We start from the raw sequence: 26761 nt of genomic DNA on the forward strand, positions 1-26761 counted from the left end.
TTTTTCCACAATACCTGAAGACCATTTAATTTTTGGGCTTCCGTGGCGCAATGGTTAGCGCGTTGGGCTGTTAACCAATAGGTTGGTGGTTCGAGCCCATCCGGGAGCGGTGTTGTGAGGTCTCAGATGTAACGTAAAAAGTCAAAGATTTTTAAACAATACCTGACGAGCATTTAATTTTTGGGCTTCCGTGGCGCAATGATTAGCGCGTTCAGCTGTTAATCGAAAGGTTGAAGGTTCGAGCCCACCCGGGAGAGGTGTTGTGGGGTCTCAGATGTAGCGTAAAAAGTCAAAACTTTTCCACAATACGTGACAACCATTTAATTTCTGAGCTTCCGTGGCTCAATGGTTAGCGCGTTCGGCTGTTAACCAATAGGTTGGTGGTTCGAGCCCATCCGGGAAACGTGTTGTGAGGTCTCAGATGTGACGTAAAAAGTCAAGGTTTTTACACAATACCTGACGAGCATTTAACTTTTGGGCTTCCGTGGCTCAATGGTTAGCGCGTTCGGCTGTTAACCAATAGGTTGGTGGTTCGAGCCCATCCGGGAGCGGTGTTGTGACGTCTCAGATGTAACGTAAAATGTCAGAGTTTTTCCACAATACCTGACGAACATTTAATTTTTGAGCTTCCGTGGCGCAATGATTAGCGCGTTCAGCTGTTAATCGAAAGGTTGAAGGTTCGAGCCCACCCGGGAGAGGTGTTGTGGGGTCTCAGATGTAGCGTAAAAAGTCAAAACTTTTCCACAATACGTGACAACCATTTAATTTCTGAGCTTCCGTGGCTCAATGGTTAGCGCGTTCGGCTGTTAACCAATAGGTTGGTGGCTCGAGCTCATCCGGGAGCGGTGTTGTGAGGTCTCAGATGTGACGTAAAAAGTCAAGGTTTTTCCACAATACCTGACGAACATTTAATTTTTGGGCTTCCTTGGCGCAATGGTTAGCGCGTTCGGCTGTTAACCGAAAGGTTGGTGGTTCGAGCACAACCGGGAGAGGTGTTGTAGGGTCTCAGATGTAACGTAATAAGTCACAACTTATCCACAATACCTGACAACCATTTAATTTCTGAGCTTCCGTGGCTCAATGGTTAGCGCGTTCGGCTGTTCACCAATAGGTTGGTGGTTCGAGCCCATCCGGGAGCGGTGTTGTGAGGTCTCAGATGTAACGTAAAATGTCAGAGTTTTTCCACAACACCTGACGAACATTTAATTTTTGGGCTTCCGTGGCGCAATGATTAGCGCGTACAGCTTTTAATCGAAAGGTTGAAGGTTCGAGCCCACCCGGGAGAGGTGTTGTGGGGTCTCAGATGTTGCGTAAAAAGTCAAAACTTTTCCACAATACGTGACAACCATTTAATTTCTGAGCTTCCGTGGCTCAATGGTTAGCGCGTTCGGCTGTTAACCGATAGGTTGGTGGTTCGAGCCCATCCGGGAGCGGTGTTGTGACGTCTCAGATGTGACGTAAAAAGTCAAGGTTTTTCCACAATACCTGAAGACCATTTAATTTTTGGGCTTCCGTGGCGCAATGGTTAGCGCGTTGGGCTGATAACCAATAGGTTGGTGGTTCGAGCCCATCCGGGAGCGGTGTTGTGAGGTCTCAGATGTAACGTAAAAAGTCAAAGTTTTTTCCACAACACCTGACGAACATTTAATTTTTGGGCTTCCGTGGCGCAATGATTAGCGCGTTCAGCTGTTAATCGAAAGGTTGAAGGTTCGAGCCCACCCGGGAGAGGTGTTGTGGGGTCTCAGATGTAGCGAAAAAAGTCAAAACTTTTCCACAATACGTGACAACCATTTAATTTCTGAGCTTCCGTGGCTCAATGGTTAGCGCGTTCGGCTGTTAACCAATAGGTTGGTGGTTCGAGCCCATCCGGGAGCGGTGTTGTGAGGTCTCAGATGTGACGTAAAAAGTCAAGATTTTTACACAATACCTGACGAGCATTTAATTTTTGGGCTTCCGTGGCGCAATGGTTAGCGCGTTCAGCTGTTAACCAATAGGTTGGTGGTTTGAGCCCACCCGGGAGCGGTGTTGTGGGATCTCAAATGTAACGTAGAAAACCAAAGTTTTTCCACAATACCTGACGACCATTTAGTTTTTGGGCTTCCGTGGCGCAATGGTTAGCGCGTTCGGTTGTTAACCAATAGGTTGGTGGTTCGAGCCCTCCCGGGAGGGGTGATGTGGGATCTCAAATGTAACGTAAAAAGCCAAAGTTTTTCCGCAATACCTGACGACCATTTATTTTTTGGGCTTCCTTGGCGCAATGGTTAGCGCGTTCGGCTGTTAACCGAAAGGTTGGTGGTTCGAGCCCAACCGGGAGAGGTGTTGTAGGGTCTCAGATGTTACGTAATAAGTCATAACTTATCCACAATACCTGACAACCATTTAATTTCTGAGCTTCCGTGGCTCAATGGTTAGCGCGTTGGGCTGTTAACCAATAGGTTGGTGGTTCGAGCCCATCCGGGAGCGGTGTTGTGAGGTCTCAGATGTAACGTAAAAAGTCAAGGTTTTTTCCACAACACCTGACGAACATTTAATTTTTGGGCTTCCGTGGCGCAATGATTAGCGCGTTCAGCTGTTAATCGAAAGGTTGAAGGTTGAGCCCACCCGGGAAAGGTGTTGTGGGGTCTCAGATGTAGCGTAAAAAGTCAAAACTTTTCCACAATACGTTACAACCATTTAATTTCTGAGCTTGCGTGGCTCAATGGTTAGCGCGTTCGGCTGTTAACCAATAGGTTGGTGGTTCGAGCCCATCCGGGAGCGGTGTTGTGAGGTCTCAGATGTGACGTAAAAAGTCAAGGTTTTTACACAATACCTGACAAGCATTTAATTTTTGGGCTTCCGTGGCGCAATGGTTAGCGCGTTCAGCTGTTAACCAATAGGTTGGTGGTTTGAGCCCACCCGGGAGCGGTGTTGTGGGATCTCAAATGTAACGTAGAAAACCAAAGTTTTTCCACAATACCTGACGACCATTTAGTTTTTGGGCTTCCGTGGCGCAATGGTTAGCGCGTTCGGTTGTTAACCAATAGGTTGGTGGTTCGAGCCCACCCGGGAGGGGTGATGTGGGATCTCAAATGTAACGTAGAAAGCCAATGTTTTTCCACAATACCTGACGACCATTTAGTTTTTGGGCTTCCGTGGCGCAATGGATAGCGCGTTCGGCTGTAAACCAATAAGTTGGTGGTTCGAGCACACCCGGGAGCGGTGATGTGAGGTCTCAGATGTAACGTAAAATGTCAGATTTTTTCCACAATACCTGACGAACATTTAATTTTTGGGCTTCCGAGGCGCAATGATTAGCGCGTTCAGCTGTTAATCGAAAGGTTGAAGGTTCGAGCCCACCCGGGAGAGGTGTTGTGGGGTCTCAGATGTAGCGTAAAAAGTCAAAACTTTTCCACAATACGTGACAACCATTTAATTTCTGAGCTTCCGTGGCTCAATGGTTAGCGCGTTCGGCTGTTAACCAATAGGTTGGTGGTTCGAGCCCATCCGGGAGCGGTGTTGTGAGGTCTCAGATGTGACGTAAAAAGTCAAGGTTTTTACACAATACCTGACGAGCATTTAATTTTTGGGCTTCCGTGGCGCAATGGTTAGTGCGTTTAGCTGTTAACCAATAGGTTGGTGGTTCGAGCCCACCCGGGAGCGGTGTTGTGGGATCTCAAATGTAACGTAGAAAACCAAAGTTTTTCCACAATACCTGACGACCATTTAGTTTTTGGGCTTCCGTGGCGCAATGGTTAGCGCGTTCGGCTGTTAACCAATAGGTTGGTGGTTCGAGCCCATCCGGGAGCGGTGTTGTGAGGTCTCAGATGTGACGTAAAAAGTCAAGGTTTTTACACAATACCTGACGAGCATTTAATTTTTGGGCTTCCGTGGCGCAATGGTTAGCGCGTACAGCTGTTAATCGAAAGGTTGAAGGTTCGAGCCCACCCGGGAGAGGTGTTGTGGGGTCTCAGATGTTGCGTAAAAAGTCAAAACTTTTCCACAATACGTGACAACCATTTAATTTCTGAGCTTCCGTGGCTCAATGGTTAGCGCGTTCGGCTGTTAACCGATAGGTTGGTGGTTCGAGCCCATCCGGGAGCGGTGTTGTGACGTCTCAGATGTGACGTAAAAAGTCAAGGTTTTTCCACAATACCTGAAGACCATTTAATTTTTGGGCTTCCGTGGCGCAATGGTTAGCGCGTTGGGCTGTTAACCAATAGGTTGGTGGTTCGAGCCCACCCGGGCGCGGTGTTGTGGGATCTCAAACGTAACGTAGAAAGCCAAAGTTTTTTCACAACACCTGACGAACATTTAATTTTTGGGCTTCCGTGGCGCAATGATTAGCGCGTTCAGCTGTTAATCGAAAGGTTGCAGGTTCGAGCCCACCAAGGAGAGGTGTTGTGGGGTCTCAGATGTAGCGAAAAAAGTCAAAACTTTTCCACAATACGTGACAACCATTTAATTTCTGAGCTTCCGTGGCTCAATGGTTAGCGCGTTCGGCTGTTAACCAATAGGTTGGTGGTTCGGGCCCATCCGGGAGCGGTGTTGTGAGGTCTCAGATGTGACGTAAAAAGTCAAGGTTTTTACACAATACCTGACGAGCATTTAATTTTTGGGCTTCCGTGGCGCAATGGTTAGCGCGTTCAGCTGTTAACCAATAGGTTGGTGGTTTGAGCCCACCCGGGAGCGGTGTTGTGGGATCTCAAATGTAACGTAGAAAACCAAAGTTTTTCCACATACCTGACGACCATTTAGTTTTTGGGCTTCCGTGGCGCAATGGTTAGCGCGTTCGGTTGTTAACCAATAGGTTGGTGGTTCGAGCCCACCCGGGAGGGTGATGTGGAATCTCAAATGTAACGTAGAAAGCCAAAGTTTTTCCACAATACCTGACGACCATTTATTTTTTGGGCTTCCTTGGCGCAATGGTTAGCGCGTTCGGCTGTTAACCGAAAGGTTGGTGGTTCGAGCCCAACCGGGAGAGGTGTTGTAGGGTCTCAGATGTTACGTAATAAGTCATAACTTATCCACAATACCTGACAACCATTTAATTTCTGAGCTTCCGTGGGTCAATGGTTAGCGCGTTCGGCTGTTAACCAATAGGTTGGTGGTTCGAGCCCATCCGGGAGCGGTGTTGTGAGGTCTCAGATGTAACGTAAAATGTCAGAGTTTTTCCACAACACCTGACGAACATTTAATTTTTGGGCTTCCGTGGCGCAATGATTAGCGCGTACAGCTGTTAATTGAAAGGTTGAAGGTGCGAGCCCACCAGGGAGAGGTGTTGTGGGGTCTCAGATGTTGCGTAAAAAGTCAAAACTTTTCCACAATACGTGACAACCATTAATTTCTGAGCTTCCGTGGCTCAATGGTTAGCGCGTTCGGCTGTTAACCGATAGGTTGGTGGTTCGAGCCCATCCGGGAGCGGTGTTGTGACGTCTCAGATGTGACGTAAAAAGTCAAGGTTTTTCCACAATACCTGAAGACCATTTAATTTTTGGGCTTCCGTGGCGCGATGGTTAGCGCGTTGGGCTGTTAACCAATAGGTTGGTGGTTCGAGCCCATCCGGGAGCGGTGTTGTGAGGTCTCAGATGTAACGAAAAAAGTCAAGGTTTTTTCCACAACACCTGACGAACATTTAATTTTTGGGCTTCCGTGGCGCAATGATTAGCGCGTTCAGCTGTTAATCGAAAGGCTGAAGGTTCGAGCCCACCCGGGAGAGGTGTTGTGGGGTCTCAGATGTAGCGTAAAAAGTCAAAACTTTTCCACAATACGTGACAACCATTTAATTTCTGAGCTTGCGTGGCTCAATGGTTAGCGCGTTCGGCTGTTAACCAATAGGTTGGTGGTTCGAGCCCATCCGGGAGCGGTGTTGTGGGATCTCAAATGTAACGTAGAAAACCAAAGTTTTTCCACAATACCTGACGACCATTTAGTTTTTGGGCTTCCGTGGCGCAATGGTTAGCGCGTTCGGTTGTTAACCAATAGGTTGGTGGTTCGAGCCCACCCGGGAGGGGTGATGTGGGATCTCAAATGTAACGTAGAAAGCCAATGTTTTTCCACAATACCTGACGACCATTTATTTTTTGGGCTTCCTTGGCGCAATGGTTAGCGCGTTCGGCTGTTAACCGAAAGGTTGGTGGTTCGCGCCCAACCGGGAGAGGTGTTGTAGGGTCTCAGATGTAACGTAATAAGTCATAACTTATCCACAATACCTGACGACCATTTAATTTCTGAGCTTCCGTGGCTCAATGGTTAGCGCGTTCGGCTGTTAACCAATAGGTTGGTGGTTCGAGCCCATCCGGAAGCGGTGTTGTGAGGTCTCAGATGTGACGTAAAAAGTCAAGGTTTTTACACAATACCTGACGAGCATTTAATTTTTGGGCTTCCGTGGCGCAACCACCAACCTATTGGTTAACAGCCGAACGCGCTAACCATTGAGCCACGGAAGCTCAGAAATTAAATGGTTGTCAGGTATTGTGGATAAGTTTGACTTTTTACGTTACATCTGAGACCCTACAACACCTCTTCCGGTTGGGCTCGAACCACCAACCTTTCGCTTAACAGCCGAACGCGCTAACCATTGCGCCAAGGAAGCCCAAAAATTTTAAGGGTCGTCAGGTATTGTGGCAAAACTTTGGCTTTCTACGTTACATTTGAGATCCCACACCACCGCTCCCGGGTGGGCTCGAACCACCAACCTATTGGTTAACAGCCGAACGCGCTAACCATTGAGCCACGGAAGCTCAGAAATTAAATGGTTGTCACGTATTGTGGATAAGTTTTGACTTTTTACGTTACATCTGAGACCTCACAACACCGCTCCCGGATGGGCTCGAACCACCAACCTATTGGTTAACAGCCGAACGCGCTAACCATTGCGCCACGGAAGCCCAAAAATTAAATGGTCGTCAGGTGTTGTGGAAAAAACCTTGACTCTTTACGTCACATCTGAGACGTCACAACACCGCTCCCGGATGGGCTCGAACCACACACCTGTTGGTTAACAACCGAACGCGCTAACCTTTGAGCCACGGAAGCTCAGAAATTAAATGGTTGTCAGGTATTGTGGATAAGTTTGACTTTTTACGTTACATCTGAGACCCTACAACACCTCTTCCGGTTGGGCTCGAACCACCAACCTTTCGGTTAACAGCCGAACGCGCTAACCATTGCGCCAAGGAAGCCCAAAAATTTAATGGTCGTCAGGTATTGTGGCAAAACTTTGGCTTTCTACGTTAGATTTGAGATCCCACACCACCGCTCCCGGGTGGGCTCGAACCACCAACCTATTGGTTAACAGCCGAACGCGCTAACCATTGCGCCACGGAAGTCCAAAAATTAAATGGTCGTCAGGTATTGTGGAAAAACTTTGGCTTTCTACGTTACGTTTGAGATCCCACAACGCCGCTCCCGGGTGGGCTCGAACCACTAACCTATTGGTTAACAGCTGAACGCGCTAACCATTGCGCCACGGAAGCCCAAAAATTAAATGCTCGTCAGGTATTGTGTAAAAACCTTGACGTTTTACGTCACATCTGAGACCTCACAACACCGCTCCCGGATGGGCTCGAACCACCAACCTATTGGTTAACAGCTGAACGCGCTAACCATTGCGCCACGGAAGCCCAAAAATTAAATGCTCGTCAGGTATTGTGTAAAAACCTTCACTTTTTACGTCACATCTGAGACCTCACAACACCGCTCCCGGATGGGCTCGAACCACCAATCTATTGGTTAACAGCCGAACGCGCTAACCATTGAGCCACGGAAGCTCAGAAATTAAATGGTTGTCAGGTATTGTGGATAAGTTATGACTAATTAAAGCAAAAAGTATAAAAATAATGGTTTCAGTGAACATATGTTATTAAAAATCGAGGTGCATTTTTATTTATTGTTCAATCGAGATGAAATCACTTTTAATGAGTGTTTTATAGGGAATTAAGCTGAATTCGGTCAAACATTTCTCCAGAAAAAAATGCATTCAAAAGTGTACCGAAAAAATCGCATGTTTTTCTTCTTCAAGATACAAAATCCGTGAGTACGATTTCTTATTGAAAATTGAATTTTAACAGTTTTTTGAATGAATATCGTTACATTGCTTGAATTAAAGCAAAAAGTATAAAAATAATGGTTTCAGTGAATATATTTGAAAATAGTGAAGAAATACTCAAAATATGCTTCTTTGGCCGTGAAACGTCGATTTTGAAAATGTTATTAAAAATCGAGGTACATTTTTAATTATTGTTCAATCGAGATGAAATCACTTTTAATGAGTGTTTTATAGGGAATTAAGCTGAATTCGGTCAAACATTTCTCCGGAAAAAAATGCATTTAAAAATGTACCGAAAAAATCGCATGTTTTTTTTCTTCAAGATACAAAATCCGTGACATCGATTTCTTATTTAAAATTGAATTTTAACAGTTTATTGAATGAATATCGTTACATTTGCTTGAATTAACGCAAAAATTACAAAAATAATGGTTTCAGTGGTTATATTTGAAAATAGAGAACAAATACTCAAAATGTTTTTCTCAGGCCGAGTTACGTCGATTTTGAGAATGTTATTAAAAATCGAGGTACATTTTTATTTATTGTTCAATCGAGATGAAATCACTTTTAATGAGTGTTTTATAGGGAATTAAGCTGAATTCGGTCAAAAATTTCTCCAGAAAAAAATGCATTCAAAAAATTACCGAAAAAATCGCAGGTTTTTCTTCTTCAAGACACAAAATCCGTGAAAACGATTTCTTATTGAAAATTGAATTTTAACAGTTTTTTGAATGAATATCGTTACATTGCTTGAATTAAAGCAAAAAGTATTAAAATAATGGTTTCAATGAATATATTTGAAAATAGTGAAGAAATACTCAAAGTATGCTTCTTTGGCCGTGAAACGTCGATTTTGAAAATGTTGTTAAAAATCGAGGTAAATTTTTAATTATTGTTCAATCGAGATGAAATCACTTTCAATGAGTGTTTTATAGGGAATTAAGCTGAATTCGGTCAAACATTTCTCCAAAAAAAATGCATTCAAAAGTGTACCGAAAAAATCGCATGTTTTTCTTCTTCAAGATACAAAATCCGTGACAACGATTTCTTATTGAAAAATTGAATTTTAACAGTTTTTTGATTGAATATCGTTACATTTGCTTGAATTAAAGCAAAATGTATAAAAATAATGGTTTCAGTGAACATATTTGAAAATAGTGAAGAAATACTCAAAGTATGCTTCTTTGGCCGTGAAACATCGATTTTGAAATTGTTTGAGATCCCACATCACCGCTCCCGGGTGGGCTCAAACCACCAACCTATTGGTTAACAGCCGAACGCGCTAACCATTGAGCCACGGAAGCTCAGAAATTAAATGGTTGTCAGGTATTGTGGATAAGTTATGACTTATTACGTTACATCTGAGACCCTACAACACCTCTCCCGGTTGGGCGCGAACCACCAACCTTTCGGTTAACAGCCGAACGCGCTAACCATTGCGCCAAGGAAGCCCAAAAAATAAATGGTCGTCAGGTATTGTGGAAAAACATTGGCTTTCTACGTTACATTTGAGATCCCACATCACCCCTCCCGGGTGGGCTCGAACCACCAACCTATTGGTTAACAACCGAACGCGCTAACCATTGCGCCACGGAAGCCCAGAAACTAAATGGTCGTCAGGTATTGTGGAAAAACTTTGGTTTTCTACGTTACATGTGAGATCCCACAACACCGCTCCCGGGTGGGCTCAAACCACCAACCTATTGGTTAACAGCCGAACGCGCTAACCATTGAGCCACGCAAGCTCCCAGCCGAACGCGCTAACCATTGCGCCACGGAAGCACAAAAGTTAAATGCTCGTCAGGTATTGTGTAAAAACCTTGACTTTTTACGTCACATCTGACACCTCACAACACCGCTCCCGGATGGGCTCGAACCACCAACCTATTGGTTAACAGCCGAACGCGCTAACCATTGCGCCACGGAAGCCCAAAAGTTAAATGCTCGTTAGGTATTGTGTAAAAACCTTGACTTTTTACGTCACATCTGAGACCTCACAACACCGCTCCCGGATGGGCTCGAACCACCAACCTATTGGTTAACAGCCGAACGCGCTAACCATTGCGCCACGGAAGCCCAAAAGTTAAATGCTCGTCAGGTATTATGTAAAAACCTTGACTTTTTACGTCACATCTGAGACCTCACAACACCGCTCCCGGATGGGGTCGAACCACCAACCTATTGGTTAACAGCCGAACGCGCTAACTATTGCGCCACGGAAGCCCAAAAATTAAATGGTCGTCAGGTATTGTGGAAAAACTTTGGCTTTCTACGTTACATTTGAGATCACACAACACCGCTCCCGGATGGGCTCGAACCACCAACCTATTGGTTAACAGCCGAACGCGCTAACCATTGATCCACGGAAGCTCAGAAATTAAATGGTTGTCAGGTATTGTGGAAAAACTTTGGCTTTCTACGTTACATTTGAGACCCCACAACACCTTTCCCGGGTGGGCTCGAACCACCAACCTTTCGATTAACAGCTGAACGCGCTAACCATTGCGCCACGGAAGCCCAAAAATTAAATGCTCGTCAGGTATTGTGTAAAAACCTTGACTTTTTACGTCACATCTGAGACCTCACAACACCGCTCCCGGATGGGCTCGAACCACCAACCTATTGGTTAACAGCCGAACGCGCTAACCATTGCGCCACGGAAGCCCAAAAGTTAAATGCTCGTCAGGTATTGTGTTAAAACCTTGACTTTTTACGTCAAATCTGAGACCTCACAACACCGCTCCCGGATGGGGTCGAACCACCAACCTATTGGTTCACAGCCGAACGCGCTAACCATTGCGCCACGGAAGCCCAAAAATTAAATGGTCGTCATTTATTGTGCAAAAACTTTGGCTTTCTACGTTACATTTGAGATCACACAACACCGCTCCCGGATGGGCTCGAACCACCAACCTATTGGAAACAGCCGAACGCGCTAACCATTGCGCCACGGAAGCCCAAAAATTAAATGGTCGTCAGGTGTTGTGGAAAAAACCTTGACTCTTTACGTCACATCTGAGACGTCACAACACCGCTCCCGGATGGGCTCGAACCACACACCTGTTGGTTAACAACCGAACGCGCTAACCTTTGAGCCACGGAAGCTCAGAAATTAAATGGTTGTCAGGTATTGTGGATAAGTTTGACTTTTTACGTTACATCTGAGACCCTACAACACCTCTTCCGGTTGGGCTCGAACCACCAACCTTTCGGTTAACAGCCGAACGCGCTAACCATTGCGCCAAGGAAGCCCAAAAATTTAATGGTCGTCAGGTATTGTGGCAAAACTTTGGCTTTCTACGTTACATTTGAGATCCCACACCACCGCTCCCGGTTGGGCTCGAACCACCAACCTATTGGTTAACAGCCGAACGCGCTAACCATTGCGCCACGGAAGTCCAAAAATTAAATGGTCGTCAGGTATTGTGGAAAAACTTTGGCTTTCTACGTTACGTTTGAGATCCCACAACGCCGCTCCCGGGTGGGCTCGAACCACTAACCTATTGGTTAACAGCTGAACGCGCTAACCATTGCGCCACGGAAGCCCAAAAATTAAATGCTCGTCAGGTATTGTGGAAAAACTTTGGCTTTCTACGTCACATCTGAGACCTCACAACACCGCTCCCGGATGGGCTCGAACCACCAACCTATTGGTTAACAGCTGAACGCGCTAACCATTGCGCCACGGAAGCCCAAAAATTAAATGCTCGTCAGGTATTGTGTAAAAACCTTCACTTTTTACGTCACATCTGAGACCTCACAACACCGCTCCCGGATGGGCTCGAACCACCAATCTATTGGTTAACAGCCGAACGCGCTAACCATTGAGCCACGGAAGCTCAGAAATTAAATGGTTGTCAGGCATTGTGGATAAGTTATGACTAATTAAAGCAAAAAGTATAAAAATAATGGTTTCAGTGAACATATGTTATTAAAAATCGAGGTGCATTTTTATTTATTGTTCAATCGAGATGAAATCACTTTTAATGAGTGTTTTATAGGGAATTAAGCTGAATTCGGTCAAACATTTCTCCAGAAAAAAATGCATTCAAAAGTGTACCGAAAAAATCGCATGTTTTTCTTCTTCAAGATACAAAATCCGTGAGTACGATTTCTTATTGAAAATTGAATTTTAACAGTTTTTTGAATGAATATCGTTACATTGCTTGAATTAAAGCAAAAAGTATAAAAATAATGGTTTCAGTGAATATATTTGAAAATAGTGAAGAAATACTCATATATGCTTCTTTGGCCGTGAAACGTCGATTTTGAAAATGTTATTAAAAATCGAGGTACATTTTTAATTATTGTTCAATCGAGATGAAATCACTTTTAATGAGTGTTTTATAGGGAATTAAGCTGAATTCGGTCAAACATTTCTCCAGAAAAAAATGCATTTAAAAATGTACCGAAAAAATCGCATGTTTTTTTTCTTCAAGATACAAAATCCGTGACATCGATTTCTTATTTAAAATTGAATTTTAACAGTTTATTGAATGAATATCGTTACATTTGCTTGAATTAACGCAAAAATTACAAAAATAATGGTTTCAGTGGTTATATTTGAAAATAGAGAACAAATACTCAAAATGTTTTTCTCAGGCCGAGTTACGTCGATTTTGAGAATGTTATTAAAAATCGAGGTACATTTTTATTTATTGTTCAATCGAGATGAAATCACTTTTAATGAGTGTTTTATAGGGAATTAAGCTGAATTCGGTCAAAAATTTCTCCAGAAAAAAATGCATTCAAAAAATTACCGAAAAAATCGCAGGTTTTTCTTCTTCAAGACACAAAATCCGTGAATACGATTTCTTATTGAAAATTGAATTTTAACAGTTTTTTGAATGAATATCGTTACATTGCTTGAATTAAAGCAAAAAGTATTAAAATAATGGTTTCAATGAATATATTTGAAAATAGTGAAGAAATACTCAAAGTATGCTTCTTTGGCCGTGAAACGTCGATTTTGAAAATGTTGTTAAAAATCGAGGTAAATTTTTAATTATTGTTCAATCGAGATGAAATCACTTTCAATGAGTGTTTTATAGGGAATTAAGCTGAATTCGGTCAAACATTTCTCCAAAAAAAATGCATTCAAAAGTGTACCGAAAAAATCGCATGTTTTTCTTCTTCAAGATACAAAATCCGTGACAACGATTTCTTATTGAAAAATTGAATTTTAACAGTTTTTTGATTGAATATCGTTACATTTGCTTGAATTAAAGCAAAATGTATAAAAATAATGGTTTCAGTGAACATGTTTGAAAATAGTGAAGAAATACTCAAAGTATGCTTCTTTGGCCGTGAAACATCGATTTTGAAATTGTTTGAGATCCCACATCACCGCTCCCGGGTGGGCTCAAACCACCAACCTATTGGTTAACAGCCGAACGCGCTAACCATTGAGCCACGGAAGCTCAGAAATTAAATGGTTGTCAGGTATTGTGGATACGTTATGACTTATTACGTTACATCTGAGACCCTACAACACCTCTCCCGGTTGGGCGCGAACCACCAACCTTTCGGTTAACAGCCGAACGCGCTAACCATTGCGCCACGGAAGCCCAAAAATTAAATGCTCGTCAGGTATTGTGGAAAAACTTTGGCTTTCTACGTCACATCTGAGACCTCACAACACCGCTCCCGGATGGGCTCGAACCACCAACCTATTGGTTAACAGCTGAACGCGCTAACCATTGCGCCACGGAAGCCCAAAAATTAAATGCTCGTCAGGTATTGTGTAAAAACCTTCACTTTTTACGTCACATCTGAGACCTCACAACACCGCTCCCGGATGGGCTCGAACCACCAATCTATTGGTTAACAGCCGAACGCGCTAACCATTGAGCCACGGAAGCTCAGAAATTAAATGGTTGTCAGGTATTGTGGATAAGTTATGACTAATTAAAGCAAAAAGTATAAAAATAATGGTTTCAGTGAACATATGTTATTAAAAATCGAGGTGCATTTTTATTTATTGTTCAATCGAGATGAAATCACTTTTAATGAGTGTTTTATAGGGAATTAAGCTGAATTCGGTCAAACATTTCTCCAGAAAAAAATGCATTCAAAAGTGTACCGAAAAAATCGCATGTTTTTCTTCTTCAAGATACAAAATCCGTGAGTACGATTTCTTATTGAAAATTGAATTTTAACAGTTTTTTGAATGAATATCGTTACATTGCTTGAATTAAAGCAAAAAGTATAAAAATAATGGTTTCAGTGAATATATTTGAAAATAGTGAAGAAATACTCATATATGCTTCTTTGGCCGTGAAACGTCGATTTTGAAAATGTTATTAAAAATCGAGGTACATTTTTAATTATTGTTCAATCGAGATGAAATCACTTTTAATGAGTGTTTTATAGGGAATTAAGCTGAATTCGGTCAAACATTTCTCCAGAAAAAAATGCATTTAAAAATGTACCGAAAAAATCGCATGTTTTTTTTCTTCAAGATACAAAATCCGTGACATCGATTTCTTATTTAAAATTGAATTTTAACAGTTTATTGAATGAATATCGTTACATTTGCTTGAATTAACGCAAAAATTACAAAAATAATGGTTTCAGTGGTTATATTTGAAAATAGAGAACAAATACTCAAAATGTTTTTCTCAGGCCGAGTTACGTCGATTTTGAGAATGTTATTAAAAATCGAGGTACATTTTTATTTATTGTTCAATCGAGATGAAATCACTTTTAATGAGTGTTTTATAGGGAATTAAGCTGAATTCGGTCAAAAATTTCTCCAGAAAAAAATGCATTCAAAAAATTACCGAAAAAATCGCAGGTTTTTCTTCTTCAAGACACAAAATCCGTGAATACGATTTCTTATTGAAAATTGAATTTTAACAGTTTTTTGAATGAATATCGTTACATTGCTTGAATTAAAGCAAAAAGTATTAAAATAATGGTTTCTATGAATATATTTGAAAATAGTGAAGAAATACTCAAAGTATGCTTCTTTGGCCGTGAAACGTCGATTTTGAAAATGTTGTTAAAAATCGAGGTAAATTTTTAATTATTGTTCAATCGAGATGAAATCACTTTCAATGAGTGTTTTATAGGGAATTAAGCTGAATTCGGTCAAACATTTCTCCAAAAAAAATGCATTCAAAAGTGTACCGAAAAAATCGCATGTTTTTCTTCTTCAAGATACAAAATCCGTGACAACGATTTCTTATTGAAAAATTGAATTTTAACAGTTTTTTGATTGAATATCGTTACATTTGCTTGAATTAAAGCAAAATGTATAAAAATAATGGTTTCAGTGAACATATTTGAAAATAGTGAAGAAATACTCAAAGTATGCTTCTTTGGCCGTGAAACATCGATTTTGAAATTGTTTGAGATCCCACATCACCGCTCCCGGGTGGGCTCAAACCACCAACCTATTGGTTAACAGCCGAACGCGCTAACCATTGAGCCACGGAAGCTCAGAAATTAAATGGTTGTCAGGTATTGTGGATACGTTATGACTTATTACGTTACATCTGAGACCCTACAACACCTCTCCCGGTTGGGCGCGAACCACCAACCTTTCGGTTAACAGCCGAACGCGCTAACCATTGCGCCAAGGAAGCCCAAAAAATAAATGGTCGTCAGGTATTGTGGAAAAACATTGGCTTTCTACGTTACATTTGAGATCCCACATTACCCCTCCCGGGTGGGCTCGAACCACCAACCTATTGGTTAACAACCGAACGCGCTAACCATTGCGCCACGGAAGCCCAAAAACTAAATGGTCGTCAGGTATTGTGGAAAAACTTTGGTTTTCTACGTTACATGTGAGATCCCACAACACCGCTCCCGGGTGGGCTCAAACCACCAACCTATTGGTTAACAGCTGAACGCGCTAACCATTGCGCCACGGAAGCCCAAAAATTAAATGCTCGTCAGGTATTGTGTAAAAACCTTGAATTTTTACGTCACATCTGAGACCTCACAACACCGCTCCCGGATGGGCTCGAACCACCAACCTATTGGTTAACAGCCGAACGCGCTAACCATTGAGCCACGCAAGCTCCCAGCCGAACGCGCTAACCATTGCGCCACGGAAGCACAAAAGTTAAATGCTCGTCAGGTATTGTGTAAAAACCTTGACTTTTTACGTCACATCTGAGACCTCACAACACCGCTCCCGGATGGGCTCGAACCACCAACCTATTGGTTAACAGCCGAACGCGCTAACCATTGCGCCACGGAAGCCCAAAAGTTAAATGCTCGTTAGGTATTGTGTAAAAACCTTGACTTTTTACGTCACATCTGAGACCTCACAACACCGCTCCCGGATGGGCTCGAACCACCAACCTATTGGTTAACAGCCGAACGCGCTAACCATTGCGCCACGGAAGCCCAAAAGTTAAATGCTCGTCAGGTATTATGTAAAAACCTTGACTTTTTACGTCACATCTGAGACCTCACAACACCGCTCCCGGATGGGGTCGAACCACCAACCTATTGGTTAACAGCCGAACGCGCTAACTATTGCGCCACGGAAGCCCAAAAATTAAATGGTCGTCAGGTATTGTGGAAAAACTTTGGCTTTCTACGTTACATTTGAGATCACACAACACCGCTCCCGGATGGGCTCGAACCACCAACCTATTGGTTAACAGCCGAACGCGCTAACCATTGATCCACGGAAGCTCAGAAATTAAATGGTTGTCAGGTATTGTGGAAAAACTTTGGCTTTCTACGTTACATTTGAGACCCCACAACACCTTTCCCGGGTGGGCTCGAACCACCAACCTTTCGATTAACAGCTGAACGCGCTAACCATTGCGCCACGGAAGCCCAAAAATTAAATGCTCGTCAGGTATTGTGTAAAAACCTTGACTTTTTACGTCACATCTGAGACCTCACAACACCGCTCCCGGATGGGCTCGAACCACCAACCTATTGGTTAACAGCCGAACGCGCTAACCATTGCGCCACGGAAGCCCAAAAGTTAAATGCTCGTCAGGTATTGTGTAAAAACCTTGACTTTTTACGTCAAATCTGAGACCTCACAACACCGCTCCCGGATGGGGTCGAACCACCAACCTATTGGTTCACAGCCGAACGCGCTAACCATTGCGCCACGGAAGCCCAAAAATTAAATGGTCGTCATTTATTGTGCAAAAACTTTGGCTTTCTACGTTACATTTGAGATCCCACAACACCGCTCCCGGATGGGCTCGAACCACCAACCTATTGGTTAACAGCCGAACGTGCTAACCATTGCGCCACGGAAGCCCAAAAATTAAATGGTCGTCAGGTATTGTGGAAAAACTTTGGCTTTCTACGTTACATTTGAGATCACACAACACCGCTCCCGGATGGGCTCGAACCACCAACCTATTGGTTAACAGCCGAACGCGCTAACCATTGCGCCACGGAAGCCCAAAAATTAAATGGTCGTCAGGTGTTGTGGAAAAAACCTTGACTCTTTACGTCACATCTGAGACGTCACAACACCGCTCCCGGATGGGCTCGAACCACACACCTGTTGGTTAACAACCGAACGCGCTAACCTTTGAGCCACGAAAGCTCAGAAATTAAATGGTTGTCAGGTATTGTGGATAAGTTTGACTTTTTACGTTACATCTGAGACCCTACAACACCTCTTCCGGTTGGGCTCGAACCACCAACCTTTCGGTTAACAGCCGAACGCGCTAACCATTGCGCCAAGGAAGCCCAAAAATTTAAAGGTCGTCAGGTATTGTGGCAAAACTTTGGCTTTCTACGTTACATTTGAGATCCCACACCACCGCTCCCGGTTGGGCTCGAACCACCAACCTATTGGTTAACAGCCGAACGCGCTAACCATTGCGCCACGGAAGCCCAAAAATTAAATGTTCGTCAGGTATTGTGGAAAAACTCTGGCTTTCTACGTTACGTTTGAGATCCCACAACGCCGCTCCCGGGTGGGCTCGAACCACTAACCTATTGGTTAACAGCTGAACGCGCTAACCATTGCGCCACGGAAGCCCAAAAATTAAATGCTCGTCAGGTATTGTGTAAAAGCCTTGACTTTTTACGTCACATCTGAGACCTCACAACACCGCTCCCGGATGGGCTCGAACCACCAACCTATTGGTTAACAGCTGAACGCGCTAACCATTGCGCCACGGAAGCCCAAAAATTAAATGCTCGTCAGGTATTGTGTAAAAACCTTCACTTTTTACGTCACATCTGAGACCTCACAACACCGCTCCCGGATGGGCTCGAACCACCAATCTATTGGTTAACAGCCGAACGCGCTAACCATTGAGCCACGGAAGCTCAGAAATTAAATGGTTGTCAGGTATTGTGGATAAGTTATGACTAATTAAAGCAAAAATTATAAAAATAATGGTTTCAGTGAACATATGTTATTTAAAATCGAGGTGCATTTTTATTTATTGTTCAATCGAGATGAAATCACTTTTAATGAGTGTTTTATAGGGAATTAAGCTGAATTCGGTCAAACATTTCTCCAGAAAAAAATGCATTCAAAAGTGTACCGAAAAAATCGCATGTTTTTCTTCTTCAAGATACAAAATCCGTGAGTACGATTTCTTATTGAAAATTGAATTTTAACAGTTTTTTGAATGAATATCGTTACATTGCTTGAATTAAAGCAAAAAGTATAAAAATAATGGTTTCAGTGAATATATTTGAAAATAGTGAAGAAATACTCAAAATATTCTTCTTTGGCCGTGAAACGTCGATTTTGAAAATGTTATTAAAAATCGAGGTACATTTTTAATTATTGTTCAATCGAGATGAAATTACTTTTAATGAGTGTTTTATAGGGAATTAAGCTGAATTCGGTCAAACATTTCTCCAGAAAAAAATGCATTTAAAAATGTACCGAAAAAATCGCATGTTTTTTTTCTTCAAGATACAAAATCCGTGACATCGATTTCTTATTTAAAATTGAATTTTAACAGTTAATTGAATGAATATCGTTACATTTGCTTGAATTAACGCAAAAATTACAAAAATAATGGTTTCAGTGGTTATATTTGAAAATAGAGAACAAATACTCAAAATGTTTTTCTCAGGTCGAGTTACGTCGATTTTGAGAATGTTATTAAAAATCGAGGTACATTTTTATTTATTGTTCAATCGAGATGAAATCACTTTTAATGAGTGTTTTATAGGGATTTAAGCTGAATTCGGTCAAAAATTTCTCCAGAAAAAAATGCATTCAAAAAATTACCGAAAAAATCGCAGGTTTTTCTTCTTCAAGACACAAAATCCGTGAATACGATTTCTTATTGAAAATTGAATTTTAACAGTTTTTTGAATGAATATCGTTACATTGCTTGAATTAAAGCAAAAAGTATTAAAATAATGGTTTCAATGAATATATTTGAAAATAGTGAAGAAATACTCAAAGTATGCTTCTTTGGCCGTGAAACGTCGATTTTGAAAATGTTGTTAAAAATCGAGGTAAATTTTTAATTATTGTTCAATCGAGATGAAATCACTTTCAATGAGTGTTTTATAGGGAATTAAGCTGAATTCGGTCAAACATTTCTCCAAAAAAAATGCATTCAAAAGTGTACCGAAAAAATCGCATGTTTTTCTTCTTCAAGATACAAAATCCGTGACAACGATTTCTTATTGAAAAATTGAATTTTAACAGTTTTTTGATTGAATATCGTTACATTTGCTTGAATTAAAGCAAAATGTATAAAAATAATGGTTTCAGTGAACATATTTGAAAATAGTGAAGAAATACTCAAAGTATGCTTCTTTGGCCGTGAAACATCGATTTTGAAATTGTTTGAGATCCCACATCACCGCTCCCGGGTGGGCTCAAACCACCAACCTATTGGTTAACAGCCGAACGCGCTAACCATTGAGCCACGGAAGCTCAGAAATTAAATGGTTGTCAGGTATTGTGGATACGTTATGACTTATTACGTTACATCTGAGATCCTACAACACCTCTCCCGGTTGGGCGCGAACCACCAACCTTTCGGTTAACAGCCGAACGCGCTAACCATTGCGCCAAGGAAGCCCAAAAAATAAATGGTCGTCAGGTATTGTGGAAAAACATTGGCTTTCTACGTTACATTTGAGATCCCACATTACCCCTCCCGGGTGGGCTCGAACCACCAACCTATTGGTTAACAACCGAACGCGCTAACCATTGCGCCACGGAAGCCCAAAAACTAAATGGTCGTCAGGTATTGTGGAAAAACTTTGGTTTTCTACGTTACATGTGAGATCCCACAACACCGCTCCCGGGTGGGCTCAAACCACCAACCTATTGGTTAACAGCTGAACGCGCTAACCATTGCGCCACGGAAGCCCAAAAATTAAATGCTCGTCAGGTATTGTGTAAAAACCTTGAATTTTTACGTCACATCTGAGACCTCACAACACCGCTCCCGGATGGGCTCGAACCACCAACCTATTGGTTAACAGCCGAACGCGCTAACCATTGAGCCACGCAAGCTCCCTGCCGAACGCGCTAACCATTGCGCCACGGAAGCACAAAAGTTAAATGCTCGTCAGGTATTGTGTAAAAACCTTGACTTTTTACGTCACATCTGAGACCTCACAACACCGCTCCCGGATGGGCTCGAACCACCAACCTATTGGTTAACAGCCGAACGCGCTAACCATTGCGCCACGGAAGCCCAAAAGTTAAATGCTCGTTAGGTATTGTGTAAAAACCTTGACTTTTTACGTCACATCTGAGACCTCACAACACCGCTCCCGGGTGGGCTCAAACCACCAACCTATTGGTTAACAGCCGAACGCGCTAACCATTGAGCCACGGAAGCTCAGAAATTAAATGGTTGTCAGGTATTGTGGATACGTTATGACTTATTACGTTACATCTGAGACCCTACAACACCTCTCCCGGTTGGGCGCGAACCACCAACCTTTCGGTTAACAGCCGAACGCGCTAACCATTGCGCCAAGGAAGCCCAAAAAATAAATGGTCGTCAGGTATTGTGGAAAAACATTGGCTTTCTACGTTACATTTGAGATCCCACATTACCCCTCCCGGGTGGGCTCGAACCACCAACCTATTGGTTAACAACCGAACGCGCTAACCATTGCGCCACGGAAGCCCAAAAACTAAATGGTCGTCAGGTATTGTGGAAAAACTTTGGTTTTCTACGTTACATGTGAGATCCCACAACACCGCTCCCGGGTGGGCTCAAACCACCAACCTATTGGTTAACAGCTGAACGCGCTAACCATTGCGCAACGGAAGCCCAAAAATTAAATGCTCGTCAGGTATTGTGTAAAAACCTTGAATTTTTACGTCACATCTGAGACCTCACAACACCGCTCCCGGATGGGCTCGAACCACCAACCTATTGGTTAACAGCCGAACGCGCTAACCATTGAGCCACGCAAGCTCCCAGCCGAACGCGCTAACCATTGCGCCACGGAAGCACAAAAGTTAAATGCTCGTCAGGTATTGTGTAAAAACCTTGACTTTTTACGTCACATCTGAGACCTCACAACACCGCTCCCGGATGGGCTCGAACCACCAACCTATTGGTTAACAGCCGAACGCGCTAACCATTGCGCCACGGAAGCCCAAAAGTTGAATGCTCGTTAGGTATTGTGTAAAAACCTTGACTTTTTACGTCACATCTGAGACCTCACAACACCGCTCCCGGATGGGCTCGAACCACCAACCTATTGGTTAACAGCCGAACGCGCTAACCATTGCGCCACGGAAGCCCAAAAGTTAAATGCTCGTCAGGTATTATGTAAAAACCTTGACTTTTTACGTCACATCTGAGACCTCACAACACCGCTCCCGGATGGGGTCGAACCACCAACCTATTGGTTAACAGCCGAACGCGCTAACTATTGCGCCACGGAAGCCCAAAAATTAAATGGTCGTCAGGTATTGTGGAAAAACTTTGGCTTTCTACGTTACATTTGAGATCACACAACACCGCTCCCGGATGGGCTCGAACCACCAACCTATTGGTTAACAGCCGAACGCGCTAACAATTGATCCACGGAAGCTCAGAAATTAAATGGTTGTCAGGTATTGTGGAAAAACTTTGGCTTTCTACGTTACATTTGAGACCCCACAACACCTTTCCCGGGTGGGCTCGAACCACCAACCTTTCGATTAACAGCTGAACGCGCTAACCATTGCGCCACGGAAGCCCAAAAATTAAATGCTCGTCAGGTATTGTGTAAAAACCTTGACTTTTTACGTCACATCTGAGACCTCACAACACCGCTCCCGGATGGGCTCGAACCACCAACCTATTGGTTAACAGCCGAACGCGCTAACCATTGCGCCACGGAAGCCCAAAAGTTAAATGCTCGTCAGGTATTGTGTAAAAACCTTGACTTTTTACGTCAAATCTGAGACCTCACAACACCGCTCCCGGATGGGGTCGAACCACCAACCTATTGGTTCACAGCCGAACGCGCTAACCATTGCGCCACGGAAGCCCAAAAATTAAATGGTCGTCATTTATTGTGCAAAAACTTTGGCTTTCTACGTTACATTTGAGATCCCACAACACCGCTCCCGGATGGGCTCGAACCACCAACCTATTGGTTAACAGCCGAACGTGCTAACCATTGCGCCACGGAAGCCCAAAAATTAAATGGTCGTCAGGTATTGTGGAAAAACTTTGGCTTTCTACGTTACATTTGAGATCACACAACACCGCTCCCGGATGGGCTCGAACCACCAACCTATTGGTTAACAGCCGAACGCGCTAACCATTGCGCCACGGAAGCCCAAAAATTAAATGGTCGTCAGGTGTTGTGGAAAAAACCTTGACTCTTTACGTCACATCTGAGACGTCACAACACCGCTCCCGGATGGGCTCGAACCACACACCTGTTGGTTAACAACCGAACGCGCTAACCTTTGAGCCACGAAAGCTCAGAAATTAAATGGTTGTCAGGTATTGTGGATAAGTTTGACTTTTTACGTTACATCTGAGACCCTACAACACCTCTTCCGGTTGGGCTCGAACCACCAACCTTTCGGTTAACAGCCGAACGCGCTAACCATTGCGCCAAGGAAGCCCAAAAATTTAAAGGTCGTCAGGTATTGTGGCAAAACTTTGGCTTTCTACGTTACATTTGAGATCCCACACCACCGCTCCCGGTTGGGCTCGAACCACCAACCTATTGGTTAACAGCCGAACGCGCTAACCATTGCGCCACGGAAGCCCAAAAATTAAATGTTCGTCAGGTATTGTGGAAAAACTCTGGCTTTCTACGTTACGTTTGAGATCCCACAACGCCGCTCCCGGGTGGGCTCGAACCACTAACCTATTGGTTAACAGCTGAACGCGCTAACCATTGCGCCACGGAAGCCCAAAAATTAAATGCTCGTCAGGTATTGTGTAAAAGCCTTGACTTTTTACGTCACATCTGAGACCTCACAACACCGCTCCCGGATGGGCTCGAACCACCAACCTATTGGTTAACAGCTGAACGCGCTAACCATTGCGCCACGGAAGCCCAAAAATTAAATGCTCGTCAGGTATTGTGTAAAAACCTTCACTTTTTACGTCACATCTGAGACCTCACAACACCGCTCCCGGATGGGCTCGAACCACCAATCTATTGGTTAACAGCCGAACGCGCTAACCATTGAGCCACGGAAGCTCAGAAATTAAATGGTTGTCAGGTATTGTGGATAAGTTATGACTAATTAAAGCAAAAATTATAAAAATAATGGTTTCAGTGAACATATGTTATTTAAAATCGAGGTGCATTTTTATTTATTGTTCAATCGAGATGAAATCACTTTTAATGAGTGTTTTATAGGGAATTAAGCTGAATTCGGTCAAACATTTCTCCAGAAAAAAATGCATTCAAAAGTGTACCGAAAAAATCGCATGTTTTTCTTCTTCAAGATACAAAATCCGTGAGTACGATTTCTTATTGAAAATTGAATTTTAACAGTTTTTTGAATGAATATCGTTACATTGCTTGAATTAAAGCAAAAAGTATAAAAATAATGGTTTCAGTGAATATATTTGAAAATAGTGAAGAAATACTCAAAATATTCTTCTTTGGCCGTGAAACGTCGATTTTGAAAATGTTATTAAAAATCGAGGTACATTTTTAATTATTGTTCAATCGAGATGAAATTACTTTTAATGAGTGTTTTATAGGGAATTAAGCTGAATTCGGTCAAACATTTCTCCAGAAAAAAATGCATTTAAAAATGTACCGAAAAAATCGCATGTTTTTTTTCTTCAAGATACAAAATCCGTGACATCGATTTCTTATTTAAAATTGAATTTTAACAGTTAATTGAATGAATATCGTTACATTTGCTTGAATTAACGCAAAAATTACAAAAATAATGGTTTCAGTGGTTATATTTGAAAATAGAGAACAAATACTCAAAATGTTTTTCTCAGGTCGAGTTACGTCGATTTTGAGAATGTTATTAAAAATCGAGGTACATTTTTATTTATTGTTCAATCGAGATGAAATCACTTTTAATGAGTGTTTTATAGGGATTTAAGCTGAATTCGGTCAAAAATTTCTCCAGAAAAAAATGCATTCAAAAAATTACCGAAAAAATCGCAGGTTTTTCTTCTTCAAGACACAAAATCCGTGAATACGATTTCTTATTGAAAATTGAATTTTAACAGTTTTTTGAATGAATATCGTTACATTGCTTGAATTAAAGCAAAAAGTATTAAAATAATGGTTTCAATGAATATATTTGAAAATAGTGAAGAAATACTCAAAGTATGCTTCTTTGGCCGTGAAACGTCGATTTTGAAAATGTTGTTAAAAATCGAGGTAAATTTTTAATTATTGTTCAATCGAGATGAAATCACTTTCAATGAGTGTTTTATAGGGAATTAAGCTGAATTCGGTCAAACATTTCTCCAAAAAAAATGCATTCAAAAGTGTACCGAAAAAATCGCATGTTTTTCTTCTTCAAGATACAAAATCCGTGACAACGATTTCTTATTGAAAAATTGAATTTTAACAGTTTTTTGATTGAATATCGTTACATTTGCTTGAATTAAAGCAAAATGTATAAAAATAATGGTTTCAGTGAACATATTTGAAAATAGTGAAGAAATACTCAAAGTATGCTTCTTTGGCCGTGAAACATCGATTTTGAAATTGTTTGAGATCCCACATCACCGCTCCCGGGTGGGCTCAAACCACCAACCTATTGGTTAACAGCCGAACGCGCTAACCATTGAGCCACGGAAGCCCAAAAAATAAATGGTCGTCAGGTATTGTGGAAAAACATTGGCTTTCTACGTTACATTTGAGATCCCACATCACCCCTCCCGGGTGGGCTCGAACCACCAACCTATTGGTTAACAACCGAACGCGCTAACCATTGCGCCACGGAAGCCCAAAAACTAAATGGTCGTCAGGTATTGTGGAAAAACTTTGGTTTTCTACGTTACATGTGAGATCCCACAACACCGCTCCCGGGTGGGCTCAAACCACCAACCTATTGGTTAACAGCTGAACGCGCTAACCATTGCGCCACGGAAGCCCAAAAATTAAATGCTCGTCAGGTATTGTGTAAAAACCTTGAATTTTTACGTCACATCTGAGACCTCACAACACCGCTCCCGGATGGGCTCGAACCACCAACCTATTGGTTAACAGCGGAACGCGCTAACCATTGAGCCACGCAAGCTCCCAGCCGAACGCGCTAACCATTGCGCCACGGAAGCACAAAAGTTAAATGCTCGTCAGGTATTGTGTAAAAACCTTGACTTTTTACGTCACATCTGAGACCTCACAACACCGCTCCCGGATGGGCTTGAACCACCAACCTATTGGTTAACAGCCGAACGCTCTAACCATTGCGCCACGGAAGCCCAAAAGTTAAATGCTCGTCAGGTATTATGTAAAAACCTTGACTTTTTACGTCACATCTGAGACCTCACAACACCGCTCCCGGATGGGGTTGAACCACCAACCTATTGGTTAACAGCCGAACGCGCTAACTATTGCGCCACGGAAGCCCAAAAATTAAATGTTCGTCAGGTATTGTGGAAAAACTCTGGCTTTCTACGTTACGTTTGAGATCCCACAACGCCGCTCCCGGGTGGGCTCGAACCACTAACCTATTGGTTAACAGCTGAACGCGCTAACCATTGCGCCACGGAAGCCCAAAAATTAAATGCTCGTCAGGTATTGTGTAAAAGCCTTGACTTTTTACGTCACATCTGAGACCTCACAACACCGCTCCCGGATGGGCTCGAACCACCAACCTATTGGTTAACAGCTGAACGCGCTAACCATTGCGCCACGGAAGCCCAAAAATTAAATGCTCGTCAGGTATTGTGTAAAAACCTTCACTTTTTACGTCACATCTGAGACCTCACAACACCGCTCCCGGATGGGCTCGAACCACCAATCTATTGGTTAACAGCCGAACGCGCTAACCATTGAGCCACGGAAGCTCAGAAATTAAATGGTTGTCAGGTATTGTGGATAAGTTATGACTAATTAAAGCAAAAATTATAAAAATAATGGTTTCAGTGAACATATGTTATTTAAAATCGAGGTGCATTTTTATTTATTGTTCAATCGAGATGAAATCACTTTTAATGAGTGTTTTATAGGGAATTAAGCTGAATTCGGTCAAACATTTCTCCAGAAAAAAATGCATTCAAAAGTGTACCGAAAAAATCGCATGTTTTTCTTCTTCAAGATACAAAATCCGTGAGTACGATTTCTTATTGAAAATTGAATTTTAACAGTTTTTTGAATGAATATCGTTACATTGCTTGAATTAAA

At 42.5% G+C, this 26761-nt stretch overlaps 4 non-coding genes across 4 annotated transcripts; 1 reads left to right on the forward strand and 3 right to left on the reverse strand.

Annotated features, from left to right (window-relative positions):
- Positions 1-1507: 1507 nt before the first annotated feature.
- Positions 1508-1580, forward strand: TRNAI-GAU (transfer RNA isoleucine (anticodon GAU)). The gene has a single exon. It is a non-coding gene; the product is annotated as a tRNA-Ile (tRNA).
- Positions 1581-10764: 9184 nt separating this feature from the next.
- Positions 10765-10837, reverse strand: TRNAH-GUG (transfer RNA histidin (anticodon GUG)). Its single transcript has one exon. It is a non-coding gene; the product is annotated as a tRNA-His (tRNA).
- Positions 10838-17049: 6212 nt separating this feature from the next.
- Positions 17050-17122, reverse strand: TRNAH-GUG (transfer RNA histidin (anticodon GUG)). Its single transcript has one exon. It is a non-coding gene; the product is annotated as a tRNA-His (tRNA).
- A 5258-nt stretch (positions 17123-22380) lies between these two features.
- On the reverse strand, positions 22381-22453 carry TRNAH-GUG (transfer RNA histidin (anticodon GUG)). The gene has a single exon. It is a non-coding gene; the product is annotated as a tRNA-His (tRNA).
- Between the last annotated feature and the right edge of the window lie 4308 nt (positions 22454-26761).

Source organism: Phalangium opilio, unplaced genomic scaffold, assembly GCF_054372755.1.
Source record: "Phalangium opilio isolate 3A_F unplaced genomic scaffold, DU_Popi_V2 ptg000101l_1, whole genome shotgun sequence".
Lineage (NCBI taxonomy): Eukaryota > Metazoa > Arthropoda > Arachnida > Opiliones > Phalangiidae > Phalangium > Phalangium opilio.